At 38.8% G+C, this 27,462-nt stretch overlaps 1 protein-coding gene across 3 annotated transcripts in view; it reads left to right on the forward strand.

The window, feature by feature from the left end:
- The first annotated feature begins 563 nt into the window (after positions 1-563).
- The window catches only part of AGTPBP1 (ATP/GTP binding protein 1), a 233,703-nt gene continuing 206,804 nt past the window's right edge, over positions 564-27,462 (forward strand). For 2 of the 3 annotated variants that reach the window (XM_036737617.1, XM_036737616.1), the window contains exon 1: positions 564-814. The gene's annotated coding sequence lies outside the window, so the exon portion shown is untranslated. The remainder of the gene's footprint in view (positions 815-27,462) is intronic. The other variant, XM_036737618.1, reaches the window with a different exon arrangement.

Genomic DNA, 27,462 nt, shown 5'->3' on the forward strand with positions numbered 1-27,462 from the left:
ATGCATACATAAGCTGAAGAAAGGCATGTGGAGCCTCGCGAGCCAGCAATCATAGCTGGGAGGGAAGCAGCGCGTGCCATCAGTTGGCAGTTCGCGCCTCCGGGCGCGGGTCCCTGGGGCTGGGTAAGGATGGGGGTGGGCTGAGGAGGAGGCGAGGCCGGTGGGGCCCAGTAATCTCATCATTCTCCGATGCCCCTTCTGCCCCTTGCCCACCCCACGTTTCTCCTCCCCACACGCTTTGCCCAAGCCTCTCCTCCCTCGCCTTAAAGCCGACCGGGAATGTCTGGGTGATATAGGGGAAAGACAGGTGGGGGCGGGGCGGCGAGGCAGGGTGACAGCGCGTGTGCCCTCCCGCCCGGGGGCAGGCAGGAGGATGGAGCGGTGCTTGCTCTCCCCGCCCAGGAGGGGCAGAGTGGTGGGGTGAGGTGGGTCGGCTCGTGCTCCCCGCTCCCGCCCGCGGGGGGGGGAGGGGAGGAGTCGGGGTGGAGAGGCGCGTGCTCCCCACCCCACCCGGAGTAAGGGAGGGGGGGCGGGGGACGAGGGAGGGGGGCGGGAAGCCGGGTGGGGGCGGGGCGGGGCGGCGCGGTGACGTTGCCCGGGATGCGGACAGGTTCCGCCGTCGCCGCCGCCGCCTCCTCCTCCTCGCCTGCTGCCGGGGTTTGTATGAAAACACCGGGCGGCCGGCGGCGAGTGACCCGTGGGGGGCCCTCCGGGAGAAGCAGCCCCTGCCGCCGCCGCCGTCCGAGCCGGAGCCGGAGCAGGAGCTGGAGGCCGCCCTTCCTTCCAGGCCCGTCCCTCTCCCCGCCCAGAGCCGGTAAGAGGAGGCGTCGTCCCCGCTCCCCTCCCCGCCCCCAGCTCTGCGGCGGCGCCGCCGGGGGCCCCTCACCCGGGCCCGACTCCCGGGGGCCGGACGGGCCCATGGGCGGCCGGGGGTGAAGCCTTGACCAGCGGCTGGGCGGGCACGGGAGGCAGCGGATGCTCGGGGTGGAAGATCTCGCCGTTATTATGGAGGAGGAGGGAGGAAGAAAGAATCTGGGGGGGCCAGAGGTGGGTCCCTGAGACCCTCCCCGGCTCCCCGCTCCGGCCCTCCCGCCCTGCACCCTCAAGCACACTGGGCTCGGGCTTTTTCTTTTTTGGGGGTGTTGGTGTTATTTCTCCTTGAGGAAGCCGGGGGAGCCCGGGTAGGCCGGGGGATCCCGGTCTCTTAGGGGGAGCCTCCGAAGTGTTAGGTCTCGTGCTCTTCTCCCTCCCCGCCTGGCTCGTCAGTGCGGGGGGCCCTGGATTGTCCCGGGAGGAGTGAGGAGTGGGGCGGCGCAGGGCAGCGCCCGTCGCCCTGTTGCAGTGCAGGTCCGAGGTTGGCTGGGGGATGGCGAGGCGAGGCGAGCCGCCGGGCTTAGGGGCCGGTCTCTCCCCCAGCTCCCCTTTGCTCTGTCAGCCTCCCGTCCCGATACTGGATCCCCTGCCTTTTGGAAACCTGCTCCAGGCCTTTGGGGATTGGGCTAGGGAGAATGAAGGCGATGAAGAACGAGTAAGCCCCGGCTTGATGGGTTTGTGGGGAAGCAAGTGTTCTGTTTACTACTACTTGTCACCTTGTGGCTTTGGCTTGAGCAATCTTCAGTTCACCCTAGATGACAGTGCACAGTTTTCCCACTCTCCTCCCTAGTTACTCTGGAGGAAATTGCAAGTCAAGCACTAAGGAGCTACGGGAGTGGGTTTTTTTTTTTTTTTTAACAACATTCGTGCTCCGTGTTTCATTCTCGGGTGTGTCCTTTTCATTGTGTTAGGCATGCAGTGCTATTTGTATCAGTGAGTAGTCTTTCTATGACTTTACCTACATATACATGTGGACTGGCATTCTGTTGTGATACAGGAAGGAGTGCTGACTCTAGAGGCTGGCGGATTGGGGAGGGGGGTTCAAACCCTGCCTATTCGTCTTACTACCTGGGTGACCTTGGACAAATTTTAACCTCCCCGGGCCTGAGGTTCCTCATCCATAAAACGAGAGGGTTAGACTCCAGAGGGCCTTTGAGGTCTTTTTTTTCTTTTTTTCTTTTTCATTTTCCTTAACAGTTTTATTAAAAGTTTTGAGTTCCAAGTTCTGTTCCCCTTTTCTCTCCCCTCCCCCTCCCTGAGATGGTAAGCAGATATAGGTTATATATATGCAATTATGTCAAACATTTCTATACTAGTCATTTTATACAAGAAGATTCAAACAAAAAAATGAAAGAAAGTGAAAAATAGTATGCTTCAGTCTGTATTCAATCAATATCTCTTCTTTTTCTGGAGGCGGATAGTACGCTTCATCATTAGTCATTTGGCATTGTCTTGGATCATTGTATTGCTGAGAATAGTTAGGTCATTCACAGTTCTTCATCTAACAGTATTTTTATTATTATGTACAACGTTCTCCAGATTTCTGTTTACTATGCGTCAGTTCATGTAAGTCTTTCCAGGTTTTTCTGAAATCATCCTGCTTGTTAATTTTTTATAGTACAGTTATATTCCATTACAACCATATACCACAGCTTGTTTAGCCATTCCCCAATTGATGAGCATTCCTTATTTCCAATTCTTAGCCACTGAGGTCTTCTTCCACACTAAATCTGTGATCTGTGACATGTCCTACTTGCATGAGTATTGTTGAAAACCTAATCCTCATTCCTGCCCCCCCCCCCATTTTTCTGATATTGCTTATCAAAGGCAGTTTACGATCGAGCAGTGTGTATGACCTAAAACTGTATGACACTTGCAGATAGTATTTGGATGCATTTTGGGTGTGTTTATAAAGAGAAATTATTAAGCAGTTTTTAATCATTCATTTTTAATCAAATGTCAGTTTTTCCACTTAGAACCAATATCTTTTATTTGTAAATATTAAATTGGGTAGATTTGATATTTGAATGTTAGACTGTATTACCACTTGAATATAGAAACACACTTGTTTTTTCTACAGATTTCCTTCGTACCAAGACAATTGGAAATATATGCCTAGTGAAATAAGCATTTGTCCTTCATTTGCACTTAGGGTAAACTAATTTTGCCATAGTACAGCTTTACTAGCTTAAAATGGCACTAAGACTTTTGGGACATCCTACCTTTCTTTTAATGTTATAGATTAAAAAAATATTAATGACTTCCCAGAGTACATTAAAAAAAAAACCCTGAAAATATCTTACAAGTCTTTTGTTTTTTTGGTGCAACATTCTTGAAACAGTTATAGTATCCTTTTCCTCTTCATTCTTTTAAAAAGATTTGGAAAAAATTATTCAGAGACCAGATGTAAGTTATCCCTTATGTCAAAAGCCTTCACAACCTTCCCTTTACATTCCTGTGATTAAATAACAGACCCTTTTTGAATGACTTCACAGTATTTCCTTGAAATGATTTGCCAGAAGCTTAAATTATTTATTTACCTACATGAGGAAATGCCAGGTATAGAACCTCACTTCTTTAACATAACTCTCTTATAATTAGGAGACATGATTTATTTGGTACTGTATTTTAAAGTAATAACCAGATTATTTAAAAACAACATCACTTAAATGTTGAATGGATTATAATTTTTTAGTGATATAGTACAGCAACTCTAGTAATTTTGTGCCTGTAATGGAAGGAAAAAATATCCAGAGAACTTTACTGTAATCATATATGGTGGAGGTTACTTATTTCAGGCCTGGAAGTTTCTTATATTAGCTACTTTCCATCTTCTGTGCCTAAAAATAATGGAAAATGTGATATTGAAAATTCAGAATGGTAGATAATCAAAATCGCTTGAACTTGAGCATGTTATAAATGTTTGATATTTTGGAAATGTCACAGTGTGAAGGCCTGACTCATGATCTGGAAACCTGTTGAGCCTCTCTATCCTGATCTCCCTGTTTACCTTCTCCTTATTTTATGCTGGGGTTGAACCAGTCTAAACAACTTTTGGGGAAGGATTACTTACTTTCATATGAAAAAGATTCCTAATTGGGCTATAGACTACATCTGAGACTAAAAAAAAGAGTCATTTTGTTAATCTTAGAGAAAAATGTTAATAACAGTATAAGTTGTCAACTTCAGTTAATAGCTGACAATAATTAGGTCTCTTAAAAATGGCAAATAGATTATAATAATTTTTGAAGAATAAGGTATTTCTAGACTTATAAGCATTATATGTTAATGGCTGGGAGAAATAGACATTGGGTGTTTTAAAATTTTATTGTTGTCTTTTGTTTTAATGTAACTTTTATTTCTTTTCCTTTTTTTAAAATTAAATAATTTTTAGTTTTCAACATTCACTTCCATAAGATTTTGAGTTCTAAATTTTCTCCCTTTCCCTTCCGTCCTCCCTTCCAAGATGGTATGCAATCTGATATAGGCTCTACCTGTATGTTCATATTAAACATATTTTCACATTAATTAATTCACATGTTGTAAAGAAGAATAAGAACCAATGAGACAGGTATCATGAGAAAGAAGAAACCAAAAAAAAGAGCAAATAATATGCTTCTATTTGCATTCAGAGTCCATAGTTGTTTTTTTGGAGGTGGGCAGCATTTTCCATTATAAGTCTTTTGGAATTGTCTTAGATCCTTGCATTCCTGAGAAGAGTCTATCAAAGTTGGTCATCATACAGTGTTGCTGTTACTGTGTACAATGTTCTCCTGGTTCTGCTCACTTCACTCAGCATCAGTTCATGTAAGCCTTTCCAATATAACCTTCATTTCTGAAAACGTTTCCTCCTTTCCAGCTAGTCATCCCTTTTAACAAAGAATAAAAAAGAGGAAAAAAATAGTTCAGCAAAACTAAATAATACGTGAACAGAGCTTGATAGTGTATGAAACGTTTCCACATCCATAATCCCCTACCTCTGAAAAGAAAGGAGGGGGAAATGCATTTTCTTAGCTCTTCATTGGGACTAAGATTACTTATTTGTATTACACAGCTTTTGATCTTTCCATTTACACTGTAACTCACTGTGTATATTATTTTCTTGGTCTTCTTGCTTCACTTTTCATCAGTTTGTGTGAGTCTTCCCATATTTTCTGAATCCTTCATGTTAATCATTTCTTATAATATGTATAATAAGAGTAAGTACAACATAGTATTATCCCATTTCATTCATGGGACATTTTGTTTAACCATTCTCCAGATGGACCAATTCACAACTCCACTAATAGTGTATTAGTATGCCTATGTTTTTATAGCCCCTACAACACTATTTTAATTTTTAGTAATCTTTTTAAATTTACTGACTCTAATGTGAAACTTCAGAATTGTTTTGATTTTCGTTTCTCACAGCTATTTGGAATAATCTTTCCTATAATTGTTGATTATATGATGGCTTTGTAGAAAATAAGTGTCCTTAATTTTAGGTAATTGTTACTCTTCCTAGCAGATTTTTAAAAAAATAGATTAATAATTAAAAAATGAGTATCTGCCTAGCTCTAGACTTTATTATTCCAGCAAGTGTGAGCCATTTGGAACTTTGTGTATGAAATGGGAAAGTTCAGAAAGGTTTGTTTATCTGAACCAGTCTCTTTCTGTGTTATCCACATTTTCATGGTGAAACTGCTGCCCACAATTCAAAGTTTGGTGGCATTCTTTTGCCTATTTGAAAATAGACCACTATATTTATAAAATATTTATTAAGATTGTTCTAAGAATTAAGAAGGCAATAATAACTAAAAGCTAATGATTACTAAAATATTTCTTCTACTTATAACTGTACAGCAGCCATATAGATCAGCTTATACTCCCCAACTTATGTAAATCTCTTACGATAGGAATAGCATCCCCAGCTAGGCAAGAAAAAAAGAATATTCCTTTCTTTTTACATTGTGTTTAATGTTTTCTCTCTTCTATCTCTGCTGTACCTGTCCATTACTGTTTAGTCAAGCTGGCGGCCTGCTCGCCGTGACTTACTTATTACACTGATCTCCATTCTCCTTGGCTTTGCACAGATCAATCTTTTATTTATATATAACCACCAATTTGATGTCAATAAGTTGCATTCGGAATTGAGCGGGAAGAGAAAAGCAGGCTGAATTGCATTTAGGTAAGGTTCAAAGTTATTTTAATGCCCTCCAGCTTCTTCCTTTAAGATAGGCCTATCTTTTTTAATTCCGATATTCTTACAGTAATGTTGTATGGCTATGAGTCATGGAACACAAGAGTCCCTGGAGACCTCAAATTGATGGTTATATATAAACAAAAGATTAATTTGTGCAAAGTCAAGGAGAATGGGAATGAGTTATCCAGGAAGCTTCTCAGTCTTCTTGGGGTCGACACAATTAATATAGTGTCACCTGCAAACAGGAGCATCTGGAGGACCTCATCTATGAGAAATCTCCCTTGAACTTAGACTTCTCTGTGGCATAATCAAACACCTTTTGCAAGCATACCATTTTGCCTTGTTTGAGTCCCATTGTAGACTCTAGCTACTGCTTGGAATTGTCTTTTGATACAAACTTTGATTACCATTTTTTACCTTACTCATACTGGCTAGCTGCTGGTATATGGTAGAAAGGAAGGAAATGGAGGACAGGAAGAAAATGTCAATCAGTAAACATTTATTAAGTACGTACTTGGTGCCAGGCACTGTGTTATGTGGAGGGGATATACAGACCAAAAAAAAAATGAAAGAGTCCTTGCCCTCGAGGAGCCTACATTCTATCAGGGAAGACAACGTGTACACATGTAAGTATTTCCAAAAAAAAACCAAGGTAATTTTTTAGGGGAAGGCATTAGCAACTCGGAAGATCAGGAAGAGCTTTATATAGGAGGTAGTGCTTGAGCTAAGCTTTTGAGGAAACTATGGATTCTAAGCATTCCAGGCATAGGGATTAATCTGTGCAAAGCCAAGGAGAAGGGAGATCAGTGTCATAAGCAAGAGATCACATGGCTGGTTTGTGGTATAATTTTGTCTGGGACCCAGATCTTTGTGTGCTCCTGCCACCAAAGAGACCTCGTTAAATGAGCATATATTTAGATTTTAAAGGACATAGTGGCCAGGTCCTACCATCTTAGTGACGGAAGATGTTTAGCAGTGGCTTGGGGGAGGAAGAATTGAACTTCTGGTAAGTGTAAAGCCGGCATAATTGAGGGCTTCCCTAGATGTGACAGAGTTTGGCGGGTGAAGTGTGGTAAGAAGAGGGGAACAGAATCCAGGTGTATCATGTGAGTAGCTCTGTAGCTTTAGAAGAGCTAGATCTGAGTCATAGGGCAGAAGCAGTGGTCTACATGAGCCCCTATGGTCCCTAATCTTATAGATCTAAGCCACTAGGAATAGAATTTCACTGCCACATATTAGGGGCTAGAGACGTTGGAGTTTGGCAGGGTGTCAGGAAGACGACTGGAGTGTATTGTGGAGAGATGGGGCATCTAGTATGGTAAACTCTGACAGATTAGGAACACAGGGCCCTGTGAAATGTTGGAGGCACTTCTGTTGCCCTGCTGTTAGGTTCTGCCTTCCTCCTCCCATTCAGCACTCTAGACTCTCACCTAGGGTTCTCCACTACTTAGTCAGATTTCCCCATTGCCTTTCTCCCTCCACAATGTGCTCCAGCCATCTTCCTGATGTGTTGCTGAGTTCTGCTTGGGCTTTGGGCCTGTGCCTCCATGATTGATAAGAGGTTCACCGTGTCTAGCTACTTCCAGACCCTCCGTGGTTACAATGTCTATCTTCTTGACATGCTGTTCAACTCAATTGCCTTCTTTCTCCTTCTCCCTCCCCTTTTACTCTGGGAATCAGATAAGCACTAACATTCTTGGATAGGACATGCCATTCAGTTGCCTTATGACTTTAATCACCATTCCTGTAACTTCTCACATCGAAATACCCCTCCCTGACCAATACTATATATATTGACTCATCTTATTAGAAACTTAGCTCCTTAAGGTCAGAAACTGTCTTGTATTTTTATCCCTAGGGGTTAGCCTATTTAGATTTATCCTTTTCCTTTAATCATTCACTCTTTAGAAACATTCCTTTTATAGTTGGGTGATTATCTTTCCTTTCTGGGACTGCCAACTTATTTGCTAATGAGTCTAGATAGCAGTAGCATCAGGACTTGTGCTAGTTTGAAGGACTATTTCATAAAGCAAGATTCCTAAAGAAATCCAATAACTTTTTCGGGTTGTTTGCACTTGAACAAGACAAGAGCTTTTAAGTGGCATAGGTATCTTTTATTTAAAGGGCTTTTTCTAGCAGTTGGCTTAAAAAAAATCCATCTTAGTATTTGAAACTTACTTGAATTATAAATCAGAAGGTTGATTGTAGGATTCCTTTTAGTAGCATTATGTAGTGGAAAGAGCACTAGATTTACTACGGGGTGCTCAGGAAGGACTAGCACCTCTGGTAGGAGGGCTTGCTAAGCCTTTTTCAGGGTTGCTTATCTACCTTTGGTATCCACCTTCACCCAACTTTCACCTGTGGCTCTGAGAAGTTGTAGTATGTGTGATGACCATATCCTGGTAACTGTTTTGGCAGATAGGCTAAACCAAATTCGGCATAAATGACAGGCCTCAGACGCCTTGGTAAATTAGGGGAATGTCTCCCCCAAGCATGTGAAGACTTTCTTGGGTAGAATGAGTGGATGAGAACTCTGTGGAACACTTAAGAGCTTGATCAGACATTGAGGATGCCAGTGTTGTCCACTGCATCCTGGGCCGTTGCTGTTTGTCTTGACTTTTGTACTACCACTGGACTTCAATGACTTTGGAAGTGAGAGTGAGGCTGACTTGGCCCAAGTTTACCTCACTTAAATCCAATTTATGTAAGAGTCAAGACATCACCCTATGATGTCATTGATCCTCTTCAAAATGAAGAATAGACAACAGATTTAGAATGGGTACACCCACATTAGAGTTCTGGCTCGGACACCATATGATCATATGTAAGTTATTCACTATAGGCGAGTTATTTAACATACGGACAGCAGACCAAAGGAGAGACTGAAATGATCTGGGACAGAGAAGGGAGAGATCAAGGGGGACCATCAGGCTGTATAGGCCATTTGGAGTACTTAGCTGAGGCCACCTGCCTCTTCAGGGACTGAGGGAAATTCCAGGAAAAGCTCTACTTTTTCCACAACTTCCATTCACACACTGTAATATGCCTTGCCTCCTTATTTCATTTAAATGTTTCTTGTACCCTGATTTTTGTCTCAGATACTAAGAGGCAAGAGATTAGCTTGAGCTCAACAAAATTTTAAGTTAGGACAGAGAGCCAGTCTTCTTTTTGCATGTTAGGAATTTTCCTAATTGGGGGCTCTGACTTACTGGATTTATATTATTAACTCTTTTCAAGAATGAAGGATGAACAATAACATATTATTAACTTTTCATTTTTTTGTACTTAATATGATTTTATTTTTTTCCAATTACTTGTGAAGACAGTTTTCAACATTTATTTTTGTAAAATTTTGAGTTAGAGATTTTTCTTCTTCCTTTCTCCTCCCTTCCCAAGACAGCAAGCAATCTGATATGGATTATACATGTACAATGATGTTAAACATATTTCTATATTAGTCATGTTGAAAAAGAAGAATTAGAACGAAAGGCAAAAACCATGAAAAAGAAAAAAACAAACAAGAAAAGTGAAAATAATATGCTTTGATTGGCATAGCATTTTCCATCAAGAGTCTTTTGAAATTGTCTCGGATCATTTTATTGCTGAGAAGAGCTAAGTCAGTTATAGTTGATCTTCTAATGTTACTGTTACCGTTTATAGTATTCTCCTGGTTCTGCTCACTTCACTCAGCATCAGTTCATATAAGTCTTTCCAGGTTTTTCTGAAATCCACCTGCTCATCATTTCTAATAGAACAATAGCATTCCATTCCATTCACATACCACAACTTGATCAGCCATTCCCCAGTTGATGAGCATTCCCTCAATTTCCAGTTCTTTGCCACCACAAAAAGAACTACTATAAATATTTTTGTACATGTAGGTCCTTTTCCCTTTTTTATGACTTCTTTGGCATGTAGAACTGGTAGTGGTATTGCTGGGTCAAAGGGTATGCACAGTTTTATAGTCCTTTCTGCATAGTTCCAAATTGCTCTCCAGAATGGAGATCAGATGAGTTCACAACTCTACCAACAATGCATTGGTGTTTAAATTTCCCCACATGTCAACATTTATCATTTTCCTTTTCTGTCATATTAGCCAATCTGATAGATGTGAAGTGGTACCTCAGAGTAGTTTTAATTTTCATTTCTCTAATCAATAGTGACTTAGAGTATTTTTTCATATGACTATAGATAGCTTTGATTTCTTCATCAGAAAACTGCCTGTTCATTATTTGACCAATTATTGATTGGGGAATGATTTGTCTTCTTATAAGTTTGGCTCTGTCCTCTATATATATTTGAGAAGTGAGGCCTTATGCTGGCTGTAAAAATTGTTTCCCAGCTTTATGCTTTCCTTCTAATCTTGGTTGCATTGATGTTGTTTTCAATTTAACATAATCAAATTTTTCCATTTTGTATTTCCTAGTATTCTCTATCTCTTGTCGATCATAAAGTCTTGCCTTCTTTACAGATCTGACAGGTAAACTATTCTTTGCTCTCCTAATTTGCTTATGGTATCACCCTTTGTCTAAATCATGTACTCATTTTGACCTTATCTTGGTATAGGGTGTGAGCTGTTGGTCTGTGCCTAGTTTCTGCCATACTATTCCTCCAGTTTTCCCAGCAGTTTTTGTCAAATAGTGAGTTCTTATCCCAGAAGCTAGAGTCTTTGGTTTATCAAACAGTAGATTACTATAGTTATTTACTACTGTCTTGTGTACCTCACCACTGATTCCACTGATCCAACCCTCATTTCTTATCTAGTATCAAATAGTTTTGATGATTGCCACTTTATACTATAATTTTAGATCTGATAAGGCTAGGTCACCTTCCTTTGCATTTTTTTTAAATTAATTCCCTTGATACTCTTTACCTTTTGTTCTTCCAGATGAATTTTGTTATTTTTTCTATCTCTATAAAGTATTTTTTTAGTAGTCTGATTGGTATGGCACTAAGTAAATTAATTTAGATGTAATTTTCATTTTTATTATATTAGCTCAGCCTACCCATGAGCAATTGATATTTTTCTGGTTGTTTAGATCTGACTTTATTTGTGTGAAAAGTGTTTTGTAACTGTGTTCATATAAGTTCTTGAGTTTGTCTTGGCAGATAAACTCCCAAATATTTTATATTGTCTGCAGTTATTTTAAATGGAATTTCTCTGTCTCTTGCTGTTGGGCTTTGTTGGTAATACATAGAAATGCTGATGATATATGTGTGTTTATTTTATATCCTGAGACTTTGCTAAAGTTGTTAATTGTTTCAAGTATTTTTTAGTTGATTTTCTAGGATTCTCTAAGTATACCTGATATCATCTTCAAAGTGATAGTTTTGTTTCCTTATTGCCTATTCTAATTTCTTTTTCTTGTCTTATTGCTAATGCTAACATTTCTAGTACAATATTGAATAATAATGATGATAATAGGCATTCTTATTTCATCCCTGATCTTACTGGAAATGCTTCTAGCTTATCCCTATTACATATAATGCTTGCTGATGGTTTTAGATACTGCTTTACATTTTAAGGAAAACGCCATTTATTCCTATATTCTCTAGTGTTTTTAATAGGAATGAGTGCTGTATTTTGTCAAATACTTTTTCTACATCTATTGAGATGATCATATGATTTCTTTTTAATTGTGAGTGATATGGTCAGTTAATGCTGATAGTTTTCCTAACATTGAACCATCCTTGCATTCCTGGTATAAATACCTCCTGGTGGTAGTGTACTATCCTAGTGATAAATTACTGTTATCTCTTTGCTGATATTTTATTTATAACTTTTGTATCAATATTCATTAGGGGAATTGGTCTATAATTTTCTCTCTCTGTTTTGGTTCTTCCTGGTGTAGGTATTAGCACCATATTTGTGTCATAAAGGGAATTTGGTAGGACTCTTTCTTTGCCTGTTTTTCCAAATAGTTTATATGGTTTTGGAATTAATTGTTCTATAATGTTTGGTAGAATTCACCTATAAAGTCATCTGACCCTGGAGATTTTTTTCTTAGGGAGTTCATTGATGGCTTGTTCAATTTCTTTTTCCAAAATAGGGTTAAGTATTTTATTTCCTCTTGTTAATCTGGGCAATTTATACTTTTGAAAATATGCATCCATTTCACTTAGATTGTCAAATGTTTTGGCATATAGTTGGGCAAAATGGCCTTAATTATTGCATTATTTTCCTCTTCATTGGTAGTGAATTCATCCTTTTCGTTTTTGATACTGGTAATTTGGCTTTTTAAAAAATCTAATTAACCAAAGGTTTATCTGTTTTATTGGTTTTTTCCATAAAACCAGTTCTTAGTTTGATTTATTAGTTCACTAGTTTTCTTTCACTTTTATTAATATCTCCTTTAATTTTCAGAATTTCTAATTTGGTATTTAATTGGATTTTAATTTTGTTCTTTTTCTAGCTTTTTTAGTTGCATGCTCAATTCATTGATCTCCTCTTTCTCTATTTTGTTCATGTAAGCATTTAGAGATAAAAGATTTCCCCTAAGAACAGCTTTAGCTGCATTTCATAAGTTTTGGAATGTTGTCCTCATTGTCTTTCTCTTTCATGAAATTATTGATTGTTTCTATGATTTTTAGTCTGTCTTTTCATGGCCTTTTATTACATATAATTTTTATTGCATCATGATCTGAAAAGGAGGCATTTAATATTTCTGCCTTTCTGCATTTGATTGTGAGGTTTTTATGCCCTAATACGTGGTCATTTTTTTGTAAAAGTGCTGAGAAAAACATATATTCCTTTCTATCCCCAGTTTTCTCCAGAGGTCTATCATATCTAACTTTTCTAAAATTCTGTTCACCTCCTTAACTTCTTTTTTGTTTATTTTGTGGTTGGATTTATCTGGTTCTGAGAGGGGTAGGTTGAGGTCCCTCACTAGTATAGTTTTGTTGTCAGTTTCTTCCTATAACTCACTTAACTTCTCCTCTAAGAATTTGGATGCTATACCATTTGGTGCATATATGTTGATATTGATATTAATTTGTTGTCTATGATACCTTTCAGCAAGATGTAGTTTCCTTCCTTCTCTCTTTTAATTAGGTCTACTTTTGTTTTTGCTTTATCTGAGATCAGGATTGCTACCCCTGCTTTTTAAAATTCAGCTGACGCATGATATATTCTGCCCCAGCCTTTTACTTTTACTCTTTGTGTATCTCTCTGCTTCAGGTGTGTAGGATTGTGGTTTTTAAATCAACTCTGCTATCCGATTCCAATGTATGGGAGAATTCATCCCATTCAAAATCACAGTTATGATTACTGTGTATTTTCCTCCATTCTTTTTTCCCCTTTTATTCTTTTCTCTCTCTTTTCTTCCTATCTCTCCTTACTAATATTTTGTTTCTGACCACTGCCTCCCTCAGTCTACTCTCCCTTCTATCAGCCCCCCACTTTCTTTCCCCCTTCCTATTCTGCCTTTCCATTTGCCTTCCCTTCGATCAGTCCACCCTTTCCTTTTCTTCTCCCCTTTCTCCTCCTACTTCTGCACTCCCTTCTATCAGAGCCCCACCTCCATTTTCTTTCCCCACTCCGCTCCTACTTCCCTATAGGGTAAGATAAATTTCTGTACCCAACTAGGGGGGTGTATGTTATTTGCTCTCTGAGTCAAATCCAGTGAGAGTAATTTTCAAACAATGCTTTAGCTCCTCCCTTTTTTCCCTCTATTATAATAAGGTCTTTTGCACCTCTTTATGTGATGTAATTTACCCTATTCTGCCTCCTTCCTCCTCTTCTTCCAGTATAATCTTTTTTTCACCCCTTAATTTTTTTCATATCATCGTATTAAAGTTAACTTATACCCACACCCTGTCTATTCCTTCTAACTGCGGTAATAGAGTTACAGTTCTCAAGAGTTACAAGTATCATCTTCCCATGTAGGATGTAAACAGTTTAATCTTATTGAATGACATGTTTTTTCCTTTCCTTTTACCTTTTTATACTTGAGTCTTGTTCTTAAAAATCAAATTTTTTGTTCAGCTCTGGTCTTTTCATCAGGAAAGTTTGGAAGTCCCCTATTTTATTGAATTTTTTTCCCCTGAAAGATTATGCTCAGTTTTGCTGGGTAGTTGATTATCGGTTGTAATCCAAGCTCCTTTGTTTCTAGAATATCATATTCCAAACCCTCTGATCCTCCAATGTAGAAGCTGCTAAGTCCTGTGTAATTCTGACTGTGGCTCCTTGATATTTGAATTATTTCTTTCTGGCTGGTTGTAGTATTTTCTCCTTGACATGATAATTCTGGAATTTGGCTATAATAGTCATTGGAGATTTCATTTTGGGATCTCTTTCGGGAGGTGATCAGTGGATTTTTTCAATTACTATTTTACTCTCTGATTCTCTGACATCAGAGCAGTTTTCCCTGATAATTTCTTGAAAGATGCTCTTCAGGCTCTTTTTTTGATCATGGCTTTCGGGTAGTACAATAATTCTTAAATCATTTCTCTTGGATCTGTTTTCCAGGTCAGTTGTTTTTCCAGTGAGAGATGTTTTACATTTTCTTCTATTTTTTCATTCTTTTGATTTTGACTGATTCTTGATATTTCATAGAGTCATTAGCTTCCCCTTCCCAATTCTAATTTTTAAATAATTATTTTCTTCAATTAGCTTTTGTACTTCCATTTGACCAATTCTCCTTTTTAAGGAGTATAAGAATGTTACTAGCAGCTGCTGTGTAGTTACAAGAACACAACAGCACCAGCACACAGGAGGGCTGCTAGCACAGGTTCTTTGATCTGCTTTTCTAAGGGGTTTAACAATCTTACTTTAATTAAACATACATATATCATTCACTTAGTTCAGGGGAAAAAAATTAGCACCTTGCACTTCACAGCAAATACAAACAGAAATTACAAACAGAGAAAATAACACAAATCAACAGACAGGCTTCTGTCTGACCATAGCAACACATACATAGTTACCAGAGAGAGAATCACCAACATCTGGGTTTTCAAAGCAGGGGCGGGCCTGGGCTCCTTAACGGCTACCCAGAATCTCATCTGGCCAAATGACAGGAACAGTCTCCCAATGAGTGAGCCCCCAGAAGCGAAATGCCCACCTCAGAGTATATATACACTTCTTCAGGAGCAGAGGGCATCACAACCATGTGACTCAAACTCATGTGACTTAGACTTTCTTGTAACTTAAGCAGGTCATCAAAGATTCTTTATTGAAACAAAGGCAAGACTCAGTCAAAGGTACTCGATCGCCGTAGTGCTGAGAAGCATTCCAAAAGAAAAAACAATGAAAAGTCCCACTTTGCTTGCCATTATAAGGAGTTGTTTTCTTCCATTTTTGTCCTTCCTTTTCCAAGCTGTTGACTTTCTCTTGTATAACTCATTTCTTTTCCTAGTTTTTCCTTCTACCTCTCTTAATTGATTTTTAAAATCCTTTTTGAGTTCTTCCAAGAAGATTTTTGTGTTTGAGATCAATTTATGTTCTCCTTTGAGGCTTCACATGTAGATATTTTGACATTGTTGTCTCTTCTGAGTTTGTGTTTTGGTCTTCCCTGTTTCCGTAGTAGCTTTCACTCTCTTCTGGTTTTTTTTTTTTCATTTTTTTAGCTTATTTCATGACTTTTAAAGTTGAGTTCTCCTGGGGCACAGGGGGGCATTGTCCCATGCTTCATGCACTTGGGGCCAGGGGCCCGGTCACTGGCTTCATGGGCCAGGGCCTCCAGAGCTCATGGCTTTCCCATGGTGCTGGGGTGGCTCTGCCTAGTTGTGCCTGTTATGCTTGGGTTCCGGTGTTGGTAGTTTGCCTTTTGGGCTGGCACTGCAGGTCTCACAGCTGGCTTGGCTGTGCCATTAGCCTGCTGAGCCAAGGCTGATCTGTGCTGTGCCTAAGAGCCTCCCACTGGCTAGTCTGGACACTGGCTGTGCTGTGCTGTGCTCCCCTTTTATCCAAGTGAGACAGATCTTTCCTGAAGTCCTTCAAAGTTATCTTAAGCTGGAAAATTATTTCACTCTGTCTTTTTGTGGGTTCTGTTGCTTCAAAATCTGTTTGTGACTTGTTTCTGAGGAAAACTGGGGAGAGCTCAAGCAACTCCCTGGCTTTTTTCTGCCATTTTGGCTCTGCCTCCTTTTAACTTTTCACTTAATATAAACTCCATAAAGTAGAGAAGGGAAGTGGTGTAAACCTGAGGACTCTTATTTTGCCCTGGACTCAAAAGTGCAATAATTATTTTAACAGGATGTATCTTAGTAAATCGCTATAGACAAAGGGGGAAGGGAGGAGAGAGTGGTAACTGGAGAAAAGATCACATCTTAAACTATGCCCTAGAGAAGAGATGGAAAACTTTTGGGACGGATGCAACTCTGCCTCTATCCTGCAGAAAGGAGGGAACAGAATAGATCAGGAACTAGCCAGACAAATCTACTATCCACAAGGATACTTACCAGTATTACCTATAAGAAATTGTCATCACATGGTTGTAGAAGATGAAAACATTCAAGTGTCTAATAAATCAGTTAAGGCTATAGATCAGAGGTTCCCAGACTTATTTGGCCTACTGCCCCCTTTTAAAAAAAACCCATTACTCAGTGCCCCCTACTTTTTTTTTAACCCCTTAATCAATTTTTTGGTTTGAAATTTGCATCATTTCAAAAAAAAATACAAAATATATATTTTTTAAAAAAATGATGCATCTTAAACTTAACAATTTATTGTAAATTTGTGGGTTTTTTCCTTGCATTGACATTTTGATGATGCAACATTGTGTCATGTAAATATGTTGTTAAGAAGTCATTACATCCTGCTGATGCATGTTGGACTTCCCAACAATATGTGACATGCTTGCCTGCCAACACTTGCTTGTTAAGACCTGTTGGTGGACTTGACCACTGATGGGTTATGACCTTGCATTGTGTATATTTATTTGGAAAATGATGTAATCACTATGACTTTAACTCTGTACAGAACAGACTAAACATGTTCAAATTTTTCTTATCTTCGTTTCTCATGCTTTTACTGCCCCCTTATTTTTATTCAATGCCTCCCAGTTGTACCTGGGGCTACTATTGCCCCCATGGACCATTCCAGTGCCTCCCAGGTGGTAGTATTGCCCTTCTTGGGAACCTCTGCCTTGACAGCCCTTTCAGATTATTTGAACCCCCAGTAATATCCAAAGGATCCAAACTGCTTTTGCTCTATTCTAAAAATGCCCCTTTCTGTGTCAGCAACTTCAAAGACCAGATAAGATTGACAAGGGGTATCTTTCCTGTTGGCGACAGAATGTCTGCAACCAAAACAGTGGGATTTCTCTTATCTTGATATTCTAGAGACATTTGCATCTTGTGGTTACCATCTCTAAGTGACCCTACCTTGTCAAGTGTCTTGTTCAACTAAGAACTTCCTTTCTTTTATATGGAGATCATAAACTGCAGTTAACATTGTTACTTAAACCTTGTCTTTCTTCTTCAAGTCAATCAGAAGTTTGCTTCTGATTCCATGATCATGTATCTGCCAGCTCCAGGGGAATAAACTATATGAATTTACATATCACCTAGCCTGTTTGCCTCCTTTAACCAAACTTTCAGGTTAACAGCCTAGAGAGCCATTTCTAATGGCATTTCTCATCCAGATTTTGTAGCTTAGAATCACTAAATTTTTCAGCTGATATATTCTTTTGATAACTTTTTTTTTTGATAACTTTCTAATTAAGCTCTATGACTGTTGGAAATGTCTGACCCTTATAGCAGGCCTATACAACCACCTGTGGCCCTTGCAGCCCACCAAAGCATTTCCTTTACATACTAATGTTAGAAACATACTCACGTTGTCTAGGAATAAGCAAGACTCGTTGGGAAGCCAGGAACATTTTAATTATAATTTATATTTATTCCCCCTCAATAAATGGGTACCTCCGCTGAACAGAGTACAGGAGAAAGTACAAAGGATTCAGATGGATGCCAGTCCTTTAATAGACCCTCACCTTAAATCTCCTGCCAGGCTCTTAATTGGCCAGATACAACCCCCTGACTGCCTACGTCATGCTCTCCTCAAGTGGCTCATTTAAGCATGCGTACAAGCCTCTGACCTTTCACCTGACCAACCTGAGGCCTGGTTTCTGCTAAAGCTGGGGTGGCAGGGGAGGGGGGGGAAGTACACCTTAAATTCTGTGGAAACAAAACTCCTCCCATTTCTTACAATTTTCCCTCTCTTCTTTTATTCAAATTTTTGTTTCCACATTTTTCATACCCCCTTACTCTCTTTCTCATCTGAATTTTCCCCCTTAACCATCATCCCTTTAAGTAAATATGGGAAAAATTGATTTAGTTCCAGTAATTAATTACACTATTTGTATTAATACCTAATTACTTTTATATCCCTTTAAAACATCTAAGGACTCTATCTCCCATAGATACAATATAACTTTAAATCCCAGCCTTAGTATATGGGATAATGATTAAACCTTACTTTTGCACCTTCACCTCACAAACCTCTATCTCCCTTTTCCAAACTACTCCCACCAATATTCAGAAACAGCACTATATTTCATTTGACTATACAAGAGTACCAATGTAACCAGTCATTTGATTTAAACAACAAAATTTCACATATTTGCATTTATCTGATTTTCCATTTTTCCCCATAAAACCAGCTTCTTTCACAATGGTAACAGATTCTGGCAGATACCTTCCGTTTTGTCACTACCTGCTTATTTCTGATTACAGAGACCTGCCACATCATCTCCCCCAGAGGGTGGGTTCTTTTACATCAGATGGCAAGTTTCACTAATAAAAACTATATCCTGAAGACCTACATCCTCAAAACCTAATCTTATCCCAAAAGCCCATCACTTTTTGCTGACTTTAAAAAGCCAGGTTGGGGTGGGGAGGGTCTTCTGACCCTTCCTTTCTTTCAGTAAAAACTCAAATCCAAGTAACTGCTGCTCCTCCCCCTTCCTTCCCTTCTGACAGGTGGGCAAAGGTAAAACTCTTTCTTCTTATCTCAACTAAGGGGGGTGGGGAGGAGTAAGGAAGCAGACTGCTGGTTTCAAAACTCCTTACTCAAAAATCTAGAATAAGACATTGAATGGGCCTTTCTTGGGGTACTTAAAGCACAAGCTTTAACCACCCTCCCCTAAGGCCTCTATAGATAAGCATTAATTCCCCAAGTATAAGGTTCTCACCCAGAAATTCAGAAAATTCACAGTAGGCAACCAATTAGCTTACGAATGGAAATTCAGCAGGCTTTCTGAAAATTATACAAAAGATTTTACAAAACATCCTGATATAAACAGGGATTGTCACTAAACTTTCATGAAGAAAAATTATTTGGACAGCTCTAAAATGAGATGTCTCTCTCTCCTTCTTAAAGCAAAATAACCTTTAAACATTGGGATTCATTCACAAATTCCCAAAGTGCCATCACAAATTAGTCCATAAACCTCCAGATAAACATACATACATATATTTTTAGATGATACAGGCTTGAAAATCACAGCCCTATATTTTTCAAAGTATTATAACAACTCAATTCTTTGTTATTACAAAATTTCTAGATATCACAAAGTTTCCGAATTTTCTATTCACAAAACCTCTTGTACATAACAATTACAACAGGAGATTCTCACAACGTCTTAATAATCTCACAAATGCTATTAAGTGATAGCAAATCAATTTTAACTGAACAATAATAGCTTTTTAACCCATTTACCATTTTTCTCTGATAGTACAATTTTAACAACATTTAAACCATACAAATGTGTGTTTGAATCATATAAATTTAATGCTTTAAACATTTTTTATGTATTTAGAAACTTGCATAACCAAATATAACAGTTTCAAACTATATTTTTATCAAACTTTTTTTTAAAAGATCAATTCATATGTAACAAAATTGAGACCTCACAAGGTTCTCTCAAATTTTACAGCCTAAGAGAACTCTAAAAATACAATTTAGAAATAATGTGACTCCAATTACATTTTCAGACTATCATATATTGAAGTTATTGATCCTAATTTGGCATCCCACTTTCTCCAAGCTTCATCTTATACATTCCAATCCCTGACTCTAATTCTTCAGAGTTTTTACAAAAAGGTTTGAATTTACAAAAGGTCTAAGCAATTTGAAAGAGGTGGGCCACTTCCCTTTCAAGCAAAAGGATCAAGCTAGAACATTTTTAGTTTCCCCTCCCTTTGTCTGCCTCAGGATGAGAGGGGGATCCCTTTCACTTGCTGAGAAGGATTGACAAAGGTGAGGTGAAGAGGAGCACAGGATTATCCATAATAAAGATCTCAGCCCTAGGTGAATTGGTTTGGGCCTGGCAGTCCCTTTTGAGAACAAAGGAGCCTGCCTTTTAGATATGCTAATTTTCAGGTGGCCAGCTTCCTCAACTGCTTTGGAATTCAGTTTAATTTTCTACCACTAGCCAACAGTAAGACTTCATATTTTTATATAATCACTGTGGAAACAAAATTCAGTCATACCTTACATGGGCAAAGCTTAATGATCATAGAAATCAAAATCTTTCTCATAATGAATACCCAGATTCAACAAAACCTTTCATTACTAACTAATCAGCCCGATTTTCTAATCAGGTTAGAAGTTTCTTTTAGCTTCAGCTCCTGATTGACACACCCAGTCTTTTAAGGTGGAGTGGGGAGGAGGGGGTGCCAAGAGCACATGGACCCAGAGCCACATGGACTCAGCCCACCCAAATCCCTTATTTCCAGCTTCTATGTCCCTTTCTTTCCCAGTCTTTACTGAAACATTTTACCTTCCGTATCTCCAATTTCAAGCTTTCTTTCCTAATCTTGACCCAAACTACCTCAAACATTTCAAATAAATGAAAAAAAAATATTATACTCACCAGGCTTCTTCTCCAACTGCTTTTTACCTTAAAACTCAAGAGTTAAATGACTAACAATTTTTAATCACGTTCTAAGCAGACCACTGAACCTCTTAAAGTGACCATCCAATTTTCATACAGACCCCTTTACTTCTCTTCTACAGATTAAACACTTGCTTGATGTTAAATAGACTGAGTTCAGTGAAAATATACAGATTTTTAACCATTAGGACCCAATCAAACCTTAATCAAGAGCTCCCAGCTTTCTTCTCTTTCCAATTCAGTCATAACTTTTAAGAGCTCTCTTCCTTTATGTTTTCTTGTCCTCCCTCAACCCCACAAACTCAACAGAGCCAATCCTCACAAGGACTCCCTATTTCTTGTTCAGGATTTCTTGAGAGCTTGCTCCAGGGTGTAGAGCAGAATTTCCCATATCTCAGAGACTGGGAAGGAGGCTCAGCCTGGCTTCCTCCCCGAAGATTAAGGTCTGGCCAAACTGTCTTGGTCCAGAAATTGGGGTGCCAAGGCTTAGAGTCTGAGAAGTCTTATTCAAGAGCCCCCCGTAAGGGTCCCCCAAAACTCAAGCCTCCTGGTCTCCCCAATATCTAGCCAAACTCAACCGACCCCACCCTCACAATGTCACCCAAGCTTCCCTTGGGTTCATGCACAAACTTACGTGACCACAATCACTCACAGCCAAATCACTTTCCCTGGGTCAACCCACCAGTGCTTTTCTTCAAAGCACTATTTTAAGAGCTCTTTTCCCCATTCTAAGCAAATCTTATTTCTCAACTTGGAGCAAATCCAGATATGACAAAACAGGACTCCCCCACCTTGCTCAGGCACCTGACTTGTGCTGTCTATGGCCATTTTCCTTCCCTTTTCTGACTTCACTCATGTTCCTGGGTTCCCAAGGATTCCAGAAAAATACTCCTGGGAAATTAGCAGTCTGAAGAAGGAAATTTTCACCTGCAGATACTAGGGCCCACTGCAAAAGAGTGGGGGTGCCACCCATTCTGTGTGTGAAATACCTCTTTCTTCTGATGCTATATTGATCCCGGACGAGCCCCCAACTGTTAGAAACATACTCACATTGTCTAGGAATAAGTAAGACTCGTTGGGAAGCCAGGAACATTTTAAGTATAATTTACATTTATTCCCCCTGAATAAATGGGTACCTCCCCTGAACAGAGTACAGCAGAAAGTACAAAGGATTCAGATGGATGCAGTCCTTTAATAGACCCTCACCTTAAGTCTCCCGCCAGGCTCTTAATTGGCCAGATACAACCCCCGACTGCCTATGTCATACTCTCCTCAAGTGGCTCATTTAAGCATGCGTACAAGCCTCTGACCTTTCACCTGATCAACCTGAGGCCTGGTTTCTGCTAAAGCTGGGGTGGAGGAGGGAGGGAAAGCACACCTTAAATTCTGTGGAAACAAAACTCCTCCTCCCATTTCTTACACTAAGGATGTTTTCCTCTATATTCTTCAGGGGCCACCTGAAATCCTTTGGCAGGCTGCAGGTTGTGCAGGCCTGCCTTGTAGAATAGCTGGTCCAAGTTTTTGTGGAGTTAGGAGAATATTCATTTTTGATTTTAAAAACCTTGCTAAAAAGTTTCAAATGTTGAACTAAAGACAATAGACAGAAAGCTGTGTTTATGTTAATGAAATGTCCTTTGGTATTTAGTGTCAGGGGTCTTTCAGTATTAAAAAGACAAAGTAGCCTCAAGGACTAAAAAATCTGTCAAGACTATGAAGTACTTTGATAACTGGAAGTTTAGGAGTCAAAGTGAAGAATTGGCATTCACTCACATGCATAGACTTGATCCCTAACATCCAGTTCTAGGCTTTTTAGCTATTTAAGAGAGAGAGGGGCTGAAGTAAGCTTTGCAAAGGGATAACTATAATTTTTTAGGATTGGTAGGTATCTATTCAATAAAACCCAAACTGTAACCTGGAAACTGAAATATCAGTTTCTTTTCTGCTCTTAACAGAAAGTGGCATTGGCATCTTTTCTCTATGTGCTAAAAAAACAGGATACTTTGGCTCTATTTGTCAGTGACAAGCTGACAACTAATTTTTGAGTCCTAGTTAAAAAAGTGATTAAACATCCAATGGTAGTAAGCTTTTAAGACATAAAATACATTATTAAGCTTTTGAAAGCATTTTTTATTTTTCATTAACCTTTATTCACAAGATTAAAAAAGTTACTAATAGTGTTTTTTGTTAACTTTTTTATTCTGAACTTAGCACACACCAAATACAATGAACATTTTTATATCTATTGTAGAGTAGAAGGGTATTATATGTGAAATTATGAATCTCTGTTATATGGAGCTTGCTATTAAAAAATATTCTGTTCCTTTTGTCATTTCTTATGGCACAATAATGTTCTGTTACCTTTATACATTAAAGTTTGTTCAGCCATTCTCCAAGTGATGGACACCCCATTAGCTTCCAATTCGTTGCCCTTACAAAAAGAGATACTATAGATATTTTTTGCATCTGTGGGTCCTTTTCCTTTTTGATCTCTTTGCAGTTTAGACTTAACTGTGCTATTGCTGGATTAAAGTGTTTGTATGCGTAGTTTAGTGACTTTTAGGGCATAGTTCCAAATTGCTTTCCAGAATGATTGGACTAATTCCCAGTTCAAGGAACTGTGCATTAATGTATCCCTTTGACAACTGCCATTGCACTTTTTTGTCATCCTTACCAATCTGATTAATGTGAGGTGGAACTTCAGAATTGCTTTAATTTTTATTTCTCTCATTATTAATGATTTGTAACATTTTTATTTGACAATTTCTAGATAGAATTTTTTCTTTGAAAATCGTCTGTTCAGATCCATTGACTATTGGGGAATGGGTCTTGGTCTTATTTGTATATATATTTAAATCTTAAGTGTCTTGGATATAAGACCTTTATCATAGAAATTTGCTAAAAAGATTTTTCCCAGTTGACTATTTCATTTCCAATTTTACCTGCATTATTCATACAAAAACCTTTAAATCTTATGCAATAAAGACTTACCACTTTTATCTTTTGTGATCGTCTCTATTCCTTATTTGGTCATGAACTCTTCTCCTATCCGTAGTTGCCAAAGTCATCTTTGTGCTCCTAATTTGTTTATGATGTGACCTTTTATTGTAAGTTACAAATCCACTTTGAGGTTTTCTTGGTGTATTTGTGAGGTGTTTTCTATACCTAATTTCTGCTAGAACATTTTGTAGTTTTCTCAGTTTTTGTTGACTAGTGAGGTACTACATAAGGAGTTGTGGTCTTTGGGTTTATCTAATACCTAGCTACTATGTTCATTTACCTTTACAGGTTGTTTACCTCATCTGTTCCACTGATTAGCCATTCTGTTTTTTAACCCCAATGCCAAATAATTTTGATGACTACTGGTTTGTGGTATAGTATTTTCTTTTATGTGAGAAAATGACAATATTCAGTTTAGTATTGTATTGAAATCACTGATATCTTTGTAAGAGAGACATTTGATATTTTTCAATTTTTAAGTGAATTGAATGAGGTAAATGTAATTGTAGAAAAGTGAAATACTTAATTATTTTTAAATTTTATTTTTATTGGGTGGAAAGAACTTTGACATATGCTATTACTTGAGTGTTTGAGAATATTAGCACCATTAGAGCATTGTCATTTGGACAGAGTTTTCATGAAAGCCACATAGTTTCTGGATTATTTAGTGTTTGAAGTTGTAGGACAATTATACCTTTGTCACAGAATCACAGAATTTGAGACTTGGAAGAGACCTTAGTCACCCTCTAGTCCAACCAATGCACCAAAGGAATCTCCGCTATTGCATACCTAATAAGTGATCATTCAGCCTCTAATTGAAGACCTCAGAGGAGGGAGGGATCCACCATCTCTCGAGATTGCCCTTTCTGTTTTTCGATAGCTACATTAGAAAGTTTTTTCTGATATTTAAAAGGCTAAATTTGTTTCTCTGCAAATTCTACCCATTGCTGCTTATTCTGCCCTCTGGGGCCAAACAAAACAAGTCTAATTCCTCCTCTGCGTAACAGCTATTTAAATAATTGAGAACACCTTTCATGTGTCTCCTGAATCATCTCTTCTCTAAGCTAAACATCCCTGGTTCCTTCAACCAATCCTTATAGCATGCACTCAAAGCACTTTACAACCTCGGTTGCCTTCCTCGGGACATCCTCCAGACTGTCAATGTCCTTTTTAAACTGTGGTGCTCAGAACTGAACACAGTACTCCAAATAAGATCTCATAAGGACAGAGTAGGGTAGGACTGTCACCTGTCTGATCCTGAAAGCTCTGCTCCATTTAATGCATCTCAGTTTTGCATTAATTTTATTGGCTGGCTCATCGCATTGATTGACTCATATTAAGCTTATAAACATTAAAAGCTCCGTGTATTTTTCAGAACTGCTGTCTAACCATTCCTTCTCTCTCTTGCCATAGCCTGACCATTTTACAGAAATGTGTCATACTGCAGTGAAGGAATTGTTCCTGAAAAGCCATGCCACATTGGGGTACCGGTTAGAGAAGGAATACAGATGCCAGTGGGGAACAGCCTAGCCATATGGGATGTGCACTTGAATAAAGGCCCCAGGTCACTCAGGTTCACACTTATATAGAGGTTTTCAGACAAAGAACTGATGTGCCACTGGTAGGAGACTGCTCCTTCACCAGTGGCGCAAGGCTTTGGGGTAGTTTGGACCATTGAAATGAGAGTATTTTCAGAGTTGCCTAATAAGGAATGAAGAATGAGGGGCAAGAAACTAGGAAATAACTAACTTTGCCAATGATGCAAAAGTGGCAGAGGTGGGGGATAGAGCATGGGGATACCTGGTTTCTGGGTCAGTTAAGTCTTAGCCTATGTACATTTTGGGGACTGGAGCCTAACCAATCCAGCTGCATTTGACTGGCTCACGTACACATATTCATTCTCTCTTACTTGGCCTTGCTTCTGTCTTCTGTACATTTCTTTTGAAAATCTAAATTGGTCGATGAGCTCCTTGTGTATCCATATCTGTTTCTTTAGACAACTCCCATATATTCTGTTCACTGGAATTTTTACGTATTTCCCTTTGTGTCTTTAGAATCTCACTCTTGACCATCTCTCAACCTTCCTGAATTTGAAACATTTTGCTCCATGGGATACTACCTCTCTTTCCTTTGAAATATGCAAAATCCAGGGCACATATATTATGCTGGATTTCCTCTTTCTCTTTCACAAATTCCAGAATGGAATGATCACTTCTTTCCAGGGTTTTCACCATTTTTACCCCAGCAAACAGTTCCATGTTAGTAAGAATCAGATCCAGAATAGAATTTCTCTTTGTTGGTCTTCTACCTTTTGAAGGATGAAATGATCATTAAGGCAAGTCAAGAAGTTATTAGCTCTGCTCTTGCAATACTCCAGCAAAGGTTTGGATAATTGACATTACCCATTACTGACTAGTATAATGTGTGAGTGCTAGGTTTGTGATCTGTTTCCCAAACTCCTCATCTAGTTCTTCTTTCTGTCTAGGTGGTCTGTAGTATGCTCTAGTGACAAAATAATTTTTTTTCTCCCTCTGTTGACCTTTATCCAATACTCTATCATCATGTTTCCCCACTGTGGTTTCTTGGATTTCCTCATATGATTATACCTTCTTAATATATAATGCCAACTGTCCCTCTCTTCCTCTTTTCTTTTACTGACACTATTTCTTTTAAATAAAGTATAACCATCTAGAGCCATATTCAAGTCCTGAGTTTCATTCCACCAAGTCTCAGTGAGATCTTAGAAGATCAAATTTTGCCTCCTTCCATTGGGACCCTTAATTCCTCATTCGTTTCCTATACTTGGGGCATTTGTATATAGACATGTGAGGCGATGGGTTTTATTACTGACTCTTTTCTTAGATTTTGTTTTCTGTGAATTTCTGCATGTCTCAGTTGAATTCTTTCTTATTGGTGGTTGCTTTCTATAGTATCTAACATGGGTTTCTATAACATCTATCATTGTCAGTCTTCCCTCTCCCCGCCTTCTAGTTTAAAACCCTCTTGATTTGATTTGCAAGACAATTGGCTAATTCATTCTTACCAGTCATTGTTAGGTATATTCCATTTCTGGTCAAGATTCTGTCATATAAGACAGTCTAGAAACCAAAATCCCATCCTAAGACACCAACATCTTAGCCAGCTGTTCACTTTCCAAGTTAGTTTTTCTCTTTTTTAAAAAATATTTTTTATTGTCACCTTAGCTGTTATTATTATTTTTTAATTATAATTTTATTTTTTATTTTTGGTTTACAACACTCAGTTCCACATTTTTTTTTTGGGTTCCAAGTTTTCTCTCCCTCCCTCTCCTCTCCCTCTCCCCCAAGACAGCATGTAATCCAAGGGAGATTCTACATAAACCTTCACAGTGAACTTATTTACATAGTAGTCCAGTTGTAAAGAAGAATTCTAACCAATGGCATGAATCATGAGAAAGAAGAAACGAAACCAAAAAAGAAGGAAAAAGAAAAGAGATCAAATAGTTTGCCTCAATCTGCATTCACTCTATAATTCTTTCTCTGGTTGTGCATAGCCTTTTCCATCATAAGTCTTTTGGAGTTGTCTTTGAAC

The sequence above is a fragment of the Trichosurus vulpecula genome, chromosome 9 (genome assembly GCF_011100635.1).
Source record: "Trichosurus vulpecula isolate mTriVul1 chromosome 9, mTriVul1.pri, whole genome shotgun sequence".
Lineage (NCBI taxonomy): Eukaryota > Metazoa > Chordata > Mammalia > Diprotodontia > Phalangeridae > Trichosurus > Trichosurus vulpecula.